General features: G+C 47.1%; 1 protein-coding gene across 1 annotated transcript in view; it reads left to right on the forward strand.

Moving 5' to 3' along the window:
• Positions 1–8,195: 8,195 nt before the first annotated feature.
• The window catches only part of FHAD1 (forkhead associated phosphopeptide binding domain 1), a 160,624-nt gene continuing 156,501 nt past the window's right edge, over positions 8,196–12,318 (forward strand). Inside the window, exon 1 of the mRNA XM_010370076.2 lies at positions 8,196–8,360. The gene's annotated coding sequence lies outside the window, so the exon portion shown is untranslated. The remainder of the gene's footprint in view (positions 8,361–12,318) is intronic.

Genomic DNA, 12,318 nt, shown 5'->3' on the forward strand with positions numbered 1-12,318 from the left:
CTTCCCTGAGGCTACCAGTAGGTCTCCTTGGACAATAGTCCTAAATTCATCCATTCATTTATTTTATCTTAAGAGACAGGGGTCTCACTAAGTCACCCAGGCAGGAGTGCAGTGGCGTGATCATAGCTCACTGTAGCCTTGAACTCCTGGGCTGACGCAATCCTCCTGCCTCAGCCTCCAGAGTAGCCAAGACTACAAGTGCGTGCCACCACATCCAGCTAACTTTTTTATTTTTTGTAAAAGCAAGGTCTCTCTATGTTGCCTATACTGGTTTCAAACTCCTGGACTGACATGATCCTCTCACCTCAGCCTCTCAAAGTGCTGGGATTACAGGCGTGAGCCACCATGCTCAGCCCCTAAACTCATTCATTTATTTTTTAAAAGTCCTTATTGAATGTTGGCTGCATGTCAGGTACTGCTCTGAGCACCAGGGATGCTTGGGTGAACAAGAAAAGAATGGCCAGATGCAGTGGCTCACGCCTATAATCCCAGCACTTTGGGAGGCCAAGGCAGGTGGATCACTTGAGGTCCGGAGTTCAAGAGCAGCCTGGCCAACATGGTGAAACCCCGTCTCTACTAAAAATACAAAAAATTAGTCAGGTGTGGTGGTGCGTGCCTGTGGTCCCAGCTACTTGGGAGGCTGAGGCAGGGGAATCACTTGAACCTGGGAGGCGGAGGTCACAGTGAGCCGAGATCGTGCCACTGCACTTCAGCCTGAGTGACAAAGCGAGACTGTCTCAAAAGAAAAACAAAAAGAAAAACAAAGAACCTTTACCACATGGAGTGTAGCTTCCAGGTTATGTCCCAGCCATCCAACAATCAGAAAGTCTGGGGTGCAGCCCAGGAACTTAGTGATTCTGCCAAGGGGCCAGGTTTAGGACCTCCTGTTCCAAGGAACTTCTGGTCAAACTCCTTCTATAAGAAGAGAGGGGAGAATATTTGAAGGCATGTGCTCTGACTCAAGTATTCATGCACTGCTGGGGGGTGTAGATTGGTACCAGCGCTTTGGAAAAATGTTTGGCTGAATCTTTTAAAGCTGAACATCTGCTGAATCTGCAACTCAGCAGCTCCACTCTTGGGTCTATATCTAATAGACATGTGTGCTTATGCATACCAATGGACATACACAGTGGTGCCCAATTATCCCTCGTGTTCACACCTCTGTGGAATCCTCTCCCTTGAGTTGGGGCAGGACCTGTAATGTATTTTAAGCTGTAGAATACAGCAAAGGTGATGGGATGTAATTTCTGTGGTTATGTTACATAAGATGATAACTTCCATCTTTCTATTGAGAGTCTATTGAGGGTCCAGAGTCACAGAGTCTGTCTACTGACTCTTACTTACTTTGATGAAGCAAGCCACCTTCCAGAGAGGCCCACATGGCAAGAAACTGAGGGTGAGCTCAGCTAATACCCAGCAAGGAGCTGAGGCTCTCCTTCTGATACCCTCAAAAAACTGAATCTTACCAATAACAATGTCAGCTTGAAAGTGGATCCAGCCAGGTTCAGTAGCTCACCCCTATAATCTCAGCATTTTGGGAGGCTGAGGTGGGAGGATCACTTGAGCCTGGGAAATCAAGGCTGCAGTGAGTTATGATCATACCACAGCACTCCAGCCTGGACAACAGGAGAGACCTTGTCTCAAAAAAAAAAGAAAAAGAAAAAAAAGAAAGCAGATTGGGCTGGGCATGGTGGCTCATGCCTGTAATCCCGGCACTTTGGGAGGCCAAGGCGGGGGCGTGGATCACAAGGTCAGGAGTTCGAGACCAGCCTGGCCAATATAGTGAAGCCCCGTCTCTATCAAAAATACAAAAATTAGCCAGGCGTGGTGGCACTCATCTGTAGTCCCAGCTACTTGGGAGGCTGAGGCAGAAGAATCACTTGAACCTGGGAGGCAGAGGTTGCAGTGAGCCAGGATCGTGCCACTGCACTCCAGCCAGGGTGACAGAGTGAGACTCTGTCTCAAAAAAAAAAAAAAAGAAAAGAAAAGAAAAGAAAGTAGATGCAGATTTATCCCCGGTTGAGCCTCAGATGAGACCCCAGCCCTGGCCAACTCCTTGATTGCAGCCTGTGAGACCCTGAAGCACAGGACCCTGCTGAGCCCTGCCCAATTCCTGACCCACAGAAACTGTGAGATGATAAATGTGGGTTGTTTTGAGCTGCTAAGTTTGTGGTAGTTCATTAAGCAGCAGTTGATAACCAACACAATGGAATACAACAGAGCAATGAGAATGAATGAACCACAGCTACTTGAAAAGACATGCTTGAATCTCCCAAATATAATGTCGAGCAAAAGAAACCAGACAGAAGATGGAATTTGTAGGATCCCATTTACATAAAGTTCAAGAACAAACAGAACTGGCCAGGTGCAGTGGCTCATGCCTATAATCCCAGCACTGTGGGAGGTGAGGCAGGTGGATAACCTGAGGTCAGAAGTTCAACCTCCTGACCAACATGGCGAAACCCCACTTCTACTAAAAATACAAAAATGAGCTGGGTATGGTAGCAGGTGCCTGTAATCCCAGGGACTTGGGAGGTGGAGGCAGGAGAACTACTTGAACCCAGGAGGCAGAGGTTGCAGTGAGCCAAGATCATGCCATGGCACTCTAATCTGGGTGACAAGAGCAAACTTCTGTCTAAAAAAAAAACAAAAACAAAAACCCAGAACTAATCTATGACATTGGAAGATTGGAAGTCAGAATAGCGGCTACCCCAGGGGGTGGGTAATGACTGGAAGGGGTCACAGGGAGATTTCTAGGGGTGCTGGTGATGTTTTGCTTCTTGATCTGGATTCTGGGTAGGTGGGTGAGTACACTTAGTAAAAGTTCAAATAGTGTCTCAGCCCATTTGTAATGCTATAAAGTGCAATTATGACCTGAGACAAAATGTATATTTTTCAATATGTATATTATCTTCAATAAAAAGTTTATAAAAAGGCTGGGCATGGTGGCTCATGCCTCTAATCCCAGCACTTTGGGAGGCTGAGGCGGGTGGATCACTCGATCAGGAGATTGAGACCAGCCTGGCCAACATGGTGAAACCCCATCTCTACTAAAAACACAAAAGTAGCCAGACGTGGTGGCGTGTGCCTATAGTCCCAGCTACTCAGGAGGCTGAGGCAGGAGAATCACTTGAACCTGGGAGGCGGAGGTTGCAGTGAGCCGAGATCGCGCCACTGCACTCCAGCCTGAGGACACAGCGAGAGCGAGACTCCATCTTATAAAAAAAAAAAAAGATAGGAAAAAGAAAGTTTACAAAAAGTACAGCACTTTGCACTTTGTAGTCTGGCAGCCAGAGTTTGAATTCCAGAACCACTATGTGCAAGATTTGTAACTGGTTAAGTTACTTGACTATTCTGTGCCTCAATTTCTCCTTCTGTATAATGAGTTGGGCTAAGAATTAAATAAAACTGTGCATGACATGGTGATTGGTACCTTGTTAGCCTTAATAAATATGAGCTGAATTTGTTAACCACATTCATAAAGGTTCACTGTCACTCACAAAAATATAGTGGAGGTTTGCCCACATGCCTGAAAGTAGAATTTATGGAGTTGTCCAGCAGGCGCCACGCCATAGAGACTACTGGGCTCCCAAGAATCACCTCTAGTTGTGACTAGAGGAAGGAGCACATCCTATCTCTTATATCCATACCCACATCTAGAAAGGTCTCAGAGCAGCCAGCCAGATAATATGAGACTAGTCATCCAGAGATCGGGTTTGTTCTGGAGTGGGACTGAATCTTGATGCAAATCAAAGTTTCTCCAGAGTGTTTGTGACCTGGGTTGAGATTAGGGCTCTCTTCCCACAACATCAGAGAAAAAGAAAACAGGCCATAATTGCAAACACTCATAGAGCCATTCAGTTGTACCAGCCACTGATCCACTGTTTCATACATCTTAATCCATTTACTCCTTTCAGTCAGTGCTGTTGTTATACCCATTTTACAGGTGAGGGAAGTGAGGCACAAACAAAATACAACAAAAACCAGACCCAGGACAGGTGGGGCCAGCACACTTTGCAGTTTTTGAACAGATGGTACAGACAGACCCCCCACAGCAAAGCGCAAGGAACCAAAGGCAACTGACTTTGAACACCGATTTGCAAGATAATAAATGTTCCAAACCAGCATGAAAGAGTCGACATGAGATGAAGCTGCACGTTTTCTCATTTTCTGCCAGGGGAAATGGCAAAGATGGCTGCAGAAAGTCTCAGTTACCAGTTATTCTCTCCACGGTTTGAAATTATTTTTATGAGTCTGTGTGTGTAGGTCTGTATATAAAAATCTGTACTTTCTAAGCTTATATGGTCAGGTTACTAATGGGCCGTGGAGTCTCTAGTGGGCCCTCTGCTCTCTGTCATCTGTCACCCTGTGCAACAGCTTGGCTATTTCCTGCACTCTGTACTCTCTCGTTCTTGCTCCTTCTCTGGCTCTCTTTCATGCCATAGAGGCTGAGGAAGCCTCCGCACCTCTCCTGGCAAGGGCTGGGGCCTGAAGCCAGCATTCATTTCAAGTTGGAATGCAAGGGCAGCAGGAGAAACATCACACAGGTCTCTGAGTATGGAGCACAGGGCTGCGCTCTCCCCAGGCAAGAACAGCCCAGGGAAGGTGGCTGGGAAGGAATGAGATTTTCTGGGGGCAGAACTTCTGCAGGAAGGAAGCCCAGCGCCCAATGTCAACGGGTAATGTAGGTGGCAGGCCTGAGCTGCCTCCTCTTGGCTTATGCCCCCTTCCCTCCCTGCCCTGGGCACTGCCTGAACCTTTGGACAGACAAGAGTGCAGGCTGCTCAGAAGTGAGAGAAAGCAGGTGTGAGTAAGTGGCATCTTGTGATTGTGACAGGTGTCACCTGTAGTTCCCCAGGGGAAATACCTTCCTTGTCACATTCATCTAGATTCAAAGCCTGCCAGATTTTCTAGCTGTGTGACCTTGGACACATTTCTCCCTGTCTCTGAGCCTTATTTCCTACAATATGGGCTTGGTAGTCACTGAGAGTTCAATAAAAGGTTAACTGAAGGCACTGCCAAGAAGCACAAATAATCTAGAAACATCAATTTTTTTTTTCAGGGACCATCTTTTTAATGTCGCATCACTGTTTAATTGCAAGGTACAACTCTCTTACTCAGTCCAGGAAATTATACCATAAAACCATTACTGGGTATTTGACTTTCTGTTTTTAAGATGAAAATGGATGATACGGGTTTCAAGAATTTTGCACACCCTTGAGATAAGAGTGGCATCCTGAGGACAGAGGATCCAATTGAGATTTGGCAACGTCGGCTCCACTGATTCTGAGTGTTAGCTTTGCTCTCAGTTTAGGAATTTTTGTTTTTCATTGAGATATCAGCTAATAGCAACAGATGATCTCTCAAAGCCTGGTGAGGGGCATGGGCTGTTCCAGTTCATGGCCAGCCTGGGTTTCACTGGGGTCTGTCTGATAGTGAGCAAGTTTGTGTCCTGGGTTCATGTTAATGACAAGAGTTTGACTAAAGACAAGCACGGGGGGGTAGAGGTAAGGGTGGAGGTGGTGTTCAGGCCTGGGCAAGAGACTAGAGAAGCTGACATCCTGGGGTGAGGACAGGTCAGCCCAGCATTCCTCAGAGGACAGGAGGCCAGGCTTCAGAAGGGTGGCAGGGGCTTCCCCCTGAGTACTTATTCATTCAGACATTGTTCTAGGAACTGGTGGCACAGCAGTGAACAAAACAGGAAAAAAAAATCCCTGCCTTCATGGAGTTTAGATTCTACCAGGGGTCAGGGAGGGAGACACAATAAATCACATAAATAAATAAAAGAAATAGTATGTGAATTGATGATAAGTGGTATCTTAGTCCATTTGTGTTGCTATCAAGTAATATCTGAGGCTGGGTAATTTATCCAGAAAAGAGGTTTATTTGGCTCACGGTTCTGCAGATTGTACAAGAAGCATGGTGCCAGCATCTGCCTCTGGTGAGGGTCTCAGGCTGCTTCCACTCCTGGCAGAAAGTAGAGCCTGCATGTGCAGAGATCACATGATGAGAGAGGAAGTGACTGTGAGCGAGGGGGAGGTGCCAGGCTCTTTCTAACAGTCAGGTCTTTAGGGAACTGATAGAGTGAGAACTCATGCACCCTACAAAAACAGCACTAAGCCATCCATGAGGGATTCACCCCCATGACCCAAGCACCTCCCACCAGGCCCCACCTCCAACACTGAGGAGCAAATTTCAACATGAGATTTGGAGGGGTCAAATATTCCAACTATAGCAAATGGCAAAAAGAAGGGAAGAGGGAGAGAGTGTTGAGGTTTTTATTTTGTTTGGATGTGCTTTTGTTGTTCTTATTTTCATTTGCTTTTGTTGTTCTTGTTGTTTTTATTTGCTTTGTTATTAGATTTCGTGGTGGTTGTTTTATTTTTTCAAAAAACCAGTTTTAGAAAAGATGATATGTGAGTAAAAAGCTAAAGTAAAGAAAGCAAACGAGATTCCTGGGGGGAAGTGCATTCCAGGCAGAGAAATGGGCAAGACCAAATGCTCTGAGGCAGAAACGTGTGGGGGAGCTGGGCCTGACCCTCTCTGTTCCTGTGAAGCTATCACTCAGGTCCCAGCCCTTGTGGTCACTCCTAGCGTTTTATGCCTAGACTCCTTCTGGTTGTAGGAAACTGATCCACGCAGAACCTTCCAGACTGAGGGCCTGGAAGAGATTTGTAGGGTACAGGCTCCAGGAGAGGTCTCTGCAGTTCAACTGTGTAAATCAGGGTTTTGTCAAGCTTGTTGCAAATGTACATTCCTGGATTATGTCCCAGGCCTGCTAAATCAGAATCTCTGGGGTCTGTGCCCAGAAGTCCACATTTCTAAAAGCCTCCAGGCACGTTTGAGCATCTTCACCATATATTCCACCCCAAATCGATGTCCATGATTTCTCTCAGATCCTCTTCCTACTGACTAGGTGTATTAGTCTGTTCTCACACTGCTATAAAGCAATTCCCTGAGAGTGAATAATTTACAAAGAAAAGAGGTTTAATTGACTCACAGTTCTGCACTGCTAGGGAGGCCTCAGGAAACTTACAGTTATGGCGGAAGGCCAAGGGGAAGCAAGGAAGCTGGCATGTTGTAACATGGTGTAGCAGGAAAGAGAGAGAGCGAGCGAGCAAAGAGGGAAGTGCCACACTTTTAAACCATCAGATCTCGTGAGAACTCACTCGCTATCACGAGAAAAGCAAGCAGGAAGTCTGCCCCCATGATTCAGTCACCTCCCACCAGGCCCCTCTTCCAACACGTGGGGATTTTAATTCGAGACGAGATCTGGATGGGGACACAGAGCCAAACCGAATCACCAGGGTAGAGTGTGCCATAGTTCATCTGTCTTAGAAAAATGTTTAGAGTTTTTCTTGAGGTACCTGGTCAGCCATTTCCTGACACTGAGAGGAATCACTCTCTAGGTAAAGTCAGCAAGGTTGTGCTGCCCCCAAGCAGAAGTGGGAGGTGGTGGGAGATAAGATTTGCACATCTTCTCAACACACTCCATCCCCCGAGTCCTATGCCGACTGACAAGGGGCTTCTTAAGGGCAGTAAGTATTCCACGTGTATTCTGGGACCAGCATGTGACACTCATAGGCCTCAGAAGATGTTTGCAGAGATAGAGAAAGGGCAAAAGAATGAATAAATGTCACTCTTAACAGGGAGGAGCAGGAGCAGCAGGATTGTGAGTTTGGAAATTTTTTTCCCCAGAACATGGAAGAAATCCTCATTCTTTCAAAATTGTTCACTCCACCCTATCCCTTTCCCAATCCCCACCCCACTCCCAGAGGTCCCCTCTTCTTACTCTATTTTCTGGTCTGTAAAGGAAAGGACTAGAGATTTGGGTAGGGCAGTGGGCATACTAACCTCCAAGGGTCTCATGAGTTCAGCTCCATCAATCTCCTACCTCTCCCTATCGCCCCCCCACCCTCCCTCAATGCATCTAGCTTAGAGCGAGGGGTAATGGAAAGGATTCTTGAATCAAATCTCCTTCGTGCTCCTTCCTCTCTGTAAAACCTTGGGCCACTTATGTGACCTATGAGCCTCCGCCTTCCCATCTGTGAAATGGGGCAGGCTCGTGGGGCCTGGAGTAGTCAGCAGGCGGTAACCCGATGGGCGTTCCCTGAGCAGTCCCACGCCCCCTCTGCCGCGCACGCCACGCCCCTACCTGTTAGGCCGGGCCCCGCGGCGCCCGGCGGCGTTGCCATGGCCACGCGCGTATACAGGCCGGGCGGGCGCGCTGGACGCCGGGTGTCGCCTGGAGACTCCGCGGGAGCGCGGCCGGGAGGCCTTGCCCGGGAGCGGGCCCGACGCCTCCCGAGCTGGCAGGGCTCTCGGCGGAGGTCGGAGCGCGGGCTTCTTCCTCCCGCCAGGTAAGTGCAGTGCGGGAAGGGGCGGCGGGCCGAGACCGGGGACCGGAAGGGGCGGTCCCGCGAGGACTAGATCTGTGAGGAGGAGGGGTGGCTCCCGGTCCCCATCCTCCCAGATCCAGGCTCCGGTCCCCAGGAGCACCCCAGTAGGTGCCCCAACACCAACCCCTCCTTTCCAGGTGCAGCCCCATCCCCGCCCGCGGAGAAAGCCCCCAGGGGCCTTAGACCCCTCCTTGGCACCAGCCATGCCACTCTGGGAAGTACTGGCGGGTACAGCTGGGATTAGGATGGGCATCCCCGCTGCCCCTGACTTACGAACCACACCCACCCAGCGGTCAGAGAGACTCCCCCCTTTGCCTAACCTCTCCCTTCCCAAATACAACACTGAGGAATTTCTAGGGCTCCCAGGCCACTTAAGATCTGGTAACACCGCAATAGAAATTTTGCTTCTCTATCTCACTTTTGACCCCTAAGCAGGGAGTGCAGATGACTGAAGCTCTTTTGCTCTTTTCCATGGTCGGTGCCCTGTGTCATAGAACTAATTTACAGAGTTTAATGCATCTAATCACTTTCTACAGTGTTTTCAGTTAGGAAAGTGACTGCACAGGGCAAGATCAAAGTGGGGAAATATGGCCCAACCCATTCAGTTAAAGAAATAGACTTTTTTTTTTTTTTTTTTCCAAAATGTCATCTAGGATAAATACTGAAGGGGAAAATGAAAGGTGGTTACTGTAAAAGGTTCTTAGGCTACCCTGACTTACTTTTAAGCATTATTTTGTATTTTCATTCATTCATGTTACTGAGTACCACTATGTGTCAGGCCTGGCAGCTCTGGGGGCCAGAGTTGGAGTAATGAACAGAACTGTGAGGAACCACAAAGGGTCTGAGATTTTTACACTACCTGCAAGCTAAGTTAGGCTGCCACTGCTTAATGATGCTAGCAGAAGACCAGAGACTCCAGGACCAGAGACAAAGGATGTTATTACTCACAGCACAGCAGGCACTGTGAGCTTCATGTTTGCATTGGTTCCCCTTGCCCTGCAAGGTCCCCGGGGTGAGACAGGACAGCCCAGGTGGATGCTGTACACACTGCGAGTCTGTGTCCCAGCTAGGGAACCCCAAGCTCAGGAAACTCCAGTCTTTTAAAAGGGATTGCTAGCCAGTGCCCAACCTTTGCCCTGGAAGGAGATGACATTTTTTTTTTTTTTAATTGAGACGGAGTCTTGCTCTGTCGCCCAAGCTAGAGTGCAGTGGCACAGTCTCAGCTCACTGCAACCTCTGCTGCCTGGGTTCAAGTGATTCCCCTGCCGCAGATTTCTAAGTAGGTGGGACTACAGGTGCATGCCACCATACCTGGTTAATTTTTTTGCGTTTTTAGTAGAGACAGGGTTTCACCATGTTGGCCAGGCTGGTCTCAAACTCCTGACCTCAGGTGATCTGTCTGCCTGGGCCTCCCAAAGTGCTGTGATTACAGTCGTGACCCACCGTGCCTGGCCAGAGATGACATTTTTATCATAAAAAAGTCTGCACTCTGCCCTGGATGGGGACACTATCCTTATCCTCTCAGGATATTTGCCCTGCAGATGTCCTTGGAAAGATTGTCAGGAACAAAATCTGGCAGTGTCTTTGCTCTGAAGATGGGTACAAACACAGGAAACCCGTGGGTAATTGAGTTTAAAACAACACAGTTCAGGCTCTCTTGGGACATATCTCAGTGAAAGGGAAACAGTAAACATGTAGCTAAGTAAAGAACAAGAAAATGACAGAGAATGATAAGCTCAAGGAAGGAGCCACAGCGTGACACATGCTAGCTAGACAACGAAGTGACTAATGACACCTTTAGCTGGGGTGGTCAGGTAGCTACCACAAGGCACCAACTATGGAAACATCTGGGGGAAAAGCTAAAAAAAAAAAAAGCCAGTCATTCAGATTTGGGGTTTTACTCTGGAGGCATTTCCTGTGGCTTTCCCACAAAAGAGATATTTCTCGAAAGTTGACTTTAGGTTAGTTTTACTTTAGTTTTGAATGTGGCGCTTCATAATGTAGTCCTCTATGATTGAAGATTAATAACTCAGGCAATTTGAGGGCAACAGGGCATGGTTCTTTTGGAAAAAGAAATGTCTTTTTATCCCTATTAAAGACAGCAGACTTAAAAATAAAATTCTCATTATATGAAAGTATTAATATTTCTGCGGATTTCTCATAGGCTTCAGAATTTACAAACTATCTGGTTTGTTTTATTTCTCTTACTCCCAAGGGTCTTTCCTTTTTTGCAGAAGATAGAATTCTGGTGTTAAGGGCTATCTGTTATTTCATGTCCCAAGTGTCAACAAAACAGTGACAACCTCAGTGTCCCAAGTGACACCTCTCCCTCCCCCCACTCAGTCACTCTCTCTGCTCCCCCATCCCATCCCCTCCCCACCCAGCAGCGATGGAGGTGTGAAAAGTTGAGCTGCCTGAGGATTATATAGTGGTGACATGCAATGGCTGTCTCCCTGCCCGAATGCTAGGTGACCTTAACCTCTCTGCATCTCAGTCTCCTTGTCTGTAAAGTAGGGACAATAATGACACCTACCTTGCAGGGTTTCTCTGAGGATGAAAAGAGTATATTCAAGGAAAAGTGCCTGGCACTTATTAAGGACTCCATAAATGATGACAGAGATGATGATGAAAAGCAGAGCCAGCCCTGAGAGTCCGTACCACCACAACTAGTTGAGTTTTGTTTTTATCCATAGTCCAATAAGTTGGCATTTCACTAACTTTTCAATTGAAAGGAAAAGAGAGACTGTTGTTCTTTGACAAGGCATTGAGGTGGAGGATATCACCCTGCATCTTTTTTTTTTTTTTTCACCCTGCATCTTTAGACATAATCTCAAATCAGATTCAAGGATCGAGATGAATTACTGTCAACATTTTAGAAGTTTCTGAAATCACTGAAGTGTTTGTCTTAAAAGATGTGTATAGAACTTGTTTCAAAATGCACCACAATATAAAATGGATGGACACACGGATAGATGGAAAGATATGTGATAAAACACATATGGCAAAATGCTGATGGTAGAATCTAGTGGTGGGTGCATAGGAGCTCACTATCTGCTTTTTTCAGCCTCTCTGTATGGTTGGCATTTTTATAGTAAAATGCTGGGGGGAATACTGTGCAGGGTCCTGATTACATGGCTGAGCTATAATCTTGATATTTTGCCTTTAGAAGTAATCTTTTTTCGGCCAGGCGCGGTGGCTCAAGCCTGTAATCCCAGCACTTTGGGAGGCTGAGGAGGGCGGATCACGAGGTCAGGAGATAAGAGACCATCCTGGCTAACACGATGAAACCCTGTCTCTACTAAAAATACGTAAAGAAATTAGCTGGGCATGGTGGCGGGCACCTGTAGTCCCAGCTACTCTGGAGGCTGAGGCGGGAGAATGGCGTGAACCTGGGAAGCAGAGCTTGCAGTGAGCCAAGATCGCGCCACTGCACTCCAGCCTGGGCGACAGAGCGAGACTCTGTCTCAAAAAAAAAAAAAAAAAAAAAAAAGTAATCTTTTTCCCCTAACTAAATAAATGAAGAAATGCAGCGATTTAAAAAGGAAAACATCATCTAATGCCTGCCTCTCCAATGATAACTCTTTAAGAAACTCTAAAAGCAGACATGTGGCATGCCTGTATTCCTAGCTACTCTGGAGGCTGAGGCAGGAGGATCATTGAGCCCAAGAGTTCAAGGCTGCAGTGAGCTGTGATTGTGCCACTGCACTCAGCCTGACCAAAGAGCAGGACTTCATCTCTAAATATGAATGAACGAATCAAATAAGCTCTATGGAAGTTTAGCGCTCCTTGGATCAGAGTTTGAGAAGCCCAGGTTGACAACATTAATAAGAGTAGTACAAATGAGTGTTCGGTGTGTGCCAGGCACCATTCTAGATACCGCACGTGTATTAGCGCATTTAATCCTTGCAAAACCCATTTT

The sequence above is a fragment of the Rhinopithecus roxellana genome, chromosome 12, assembly GCF_007565055.1.
Source record: "Rhinopithecus roxellana isolate Shanxi Qingling chromosome 12, ASM756505v1, whole genome shotgun sequence".
In the NCBI taxonomy this organism is placed as follows: domain Eukaryota; kingdom Metazoa; phylum Chordata; class Mammalia; order Primates; family Cercopithecidae; genus Rhinopithecus; species Rhinopithecus roxellana.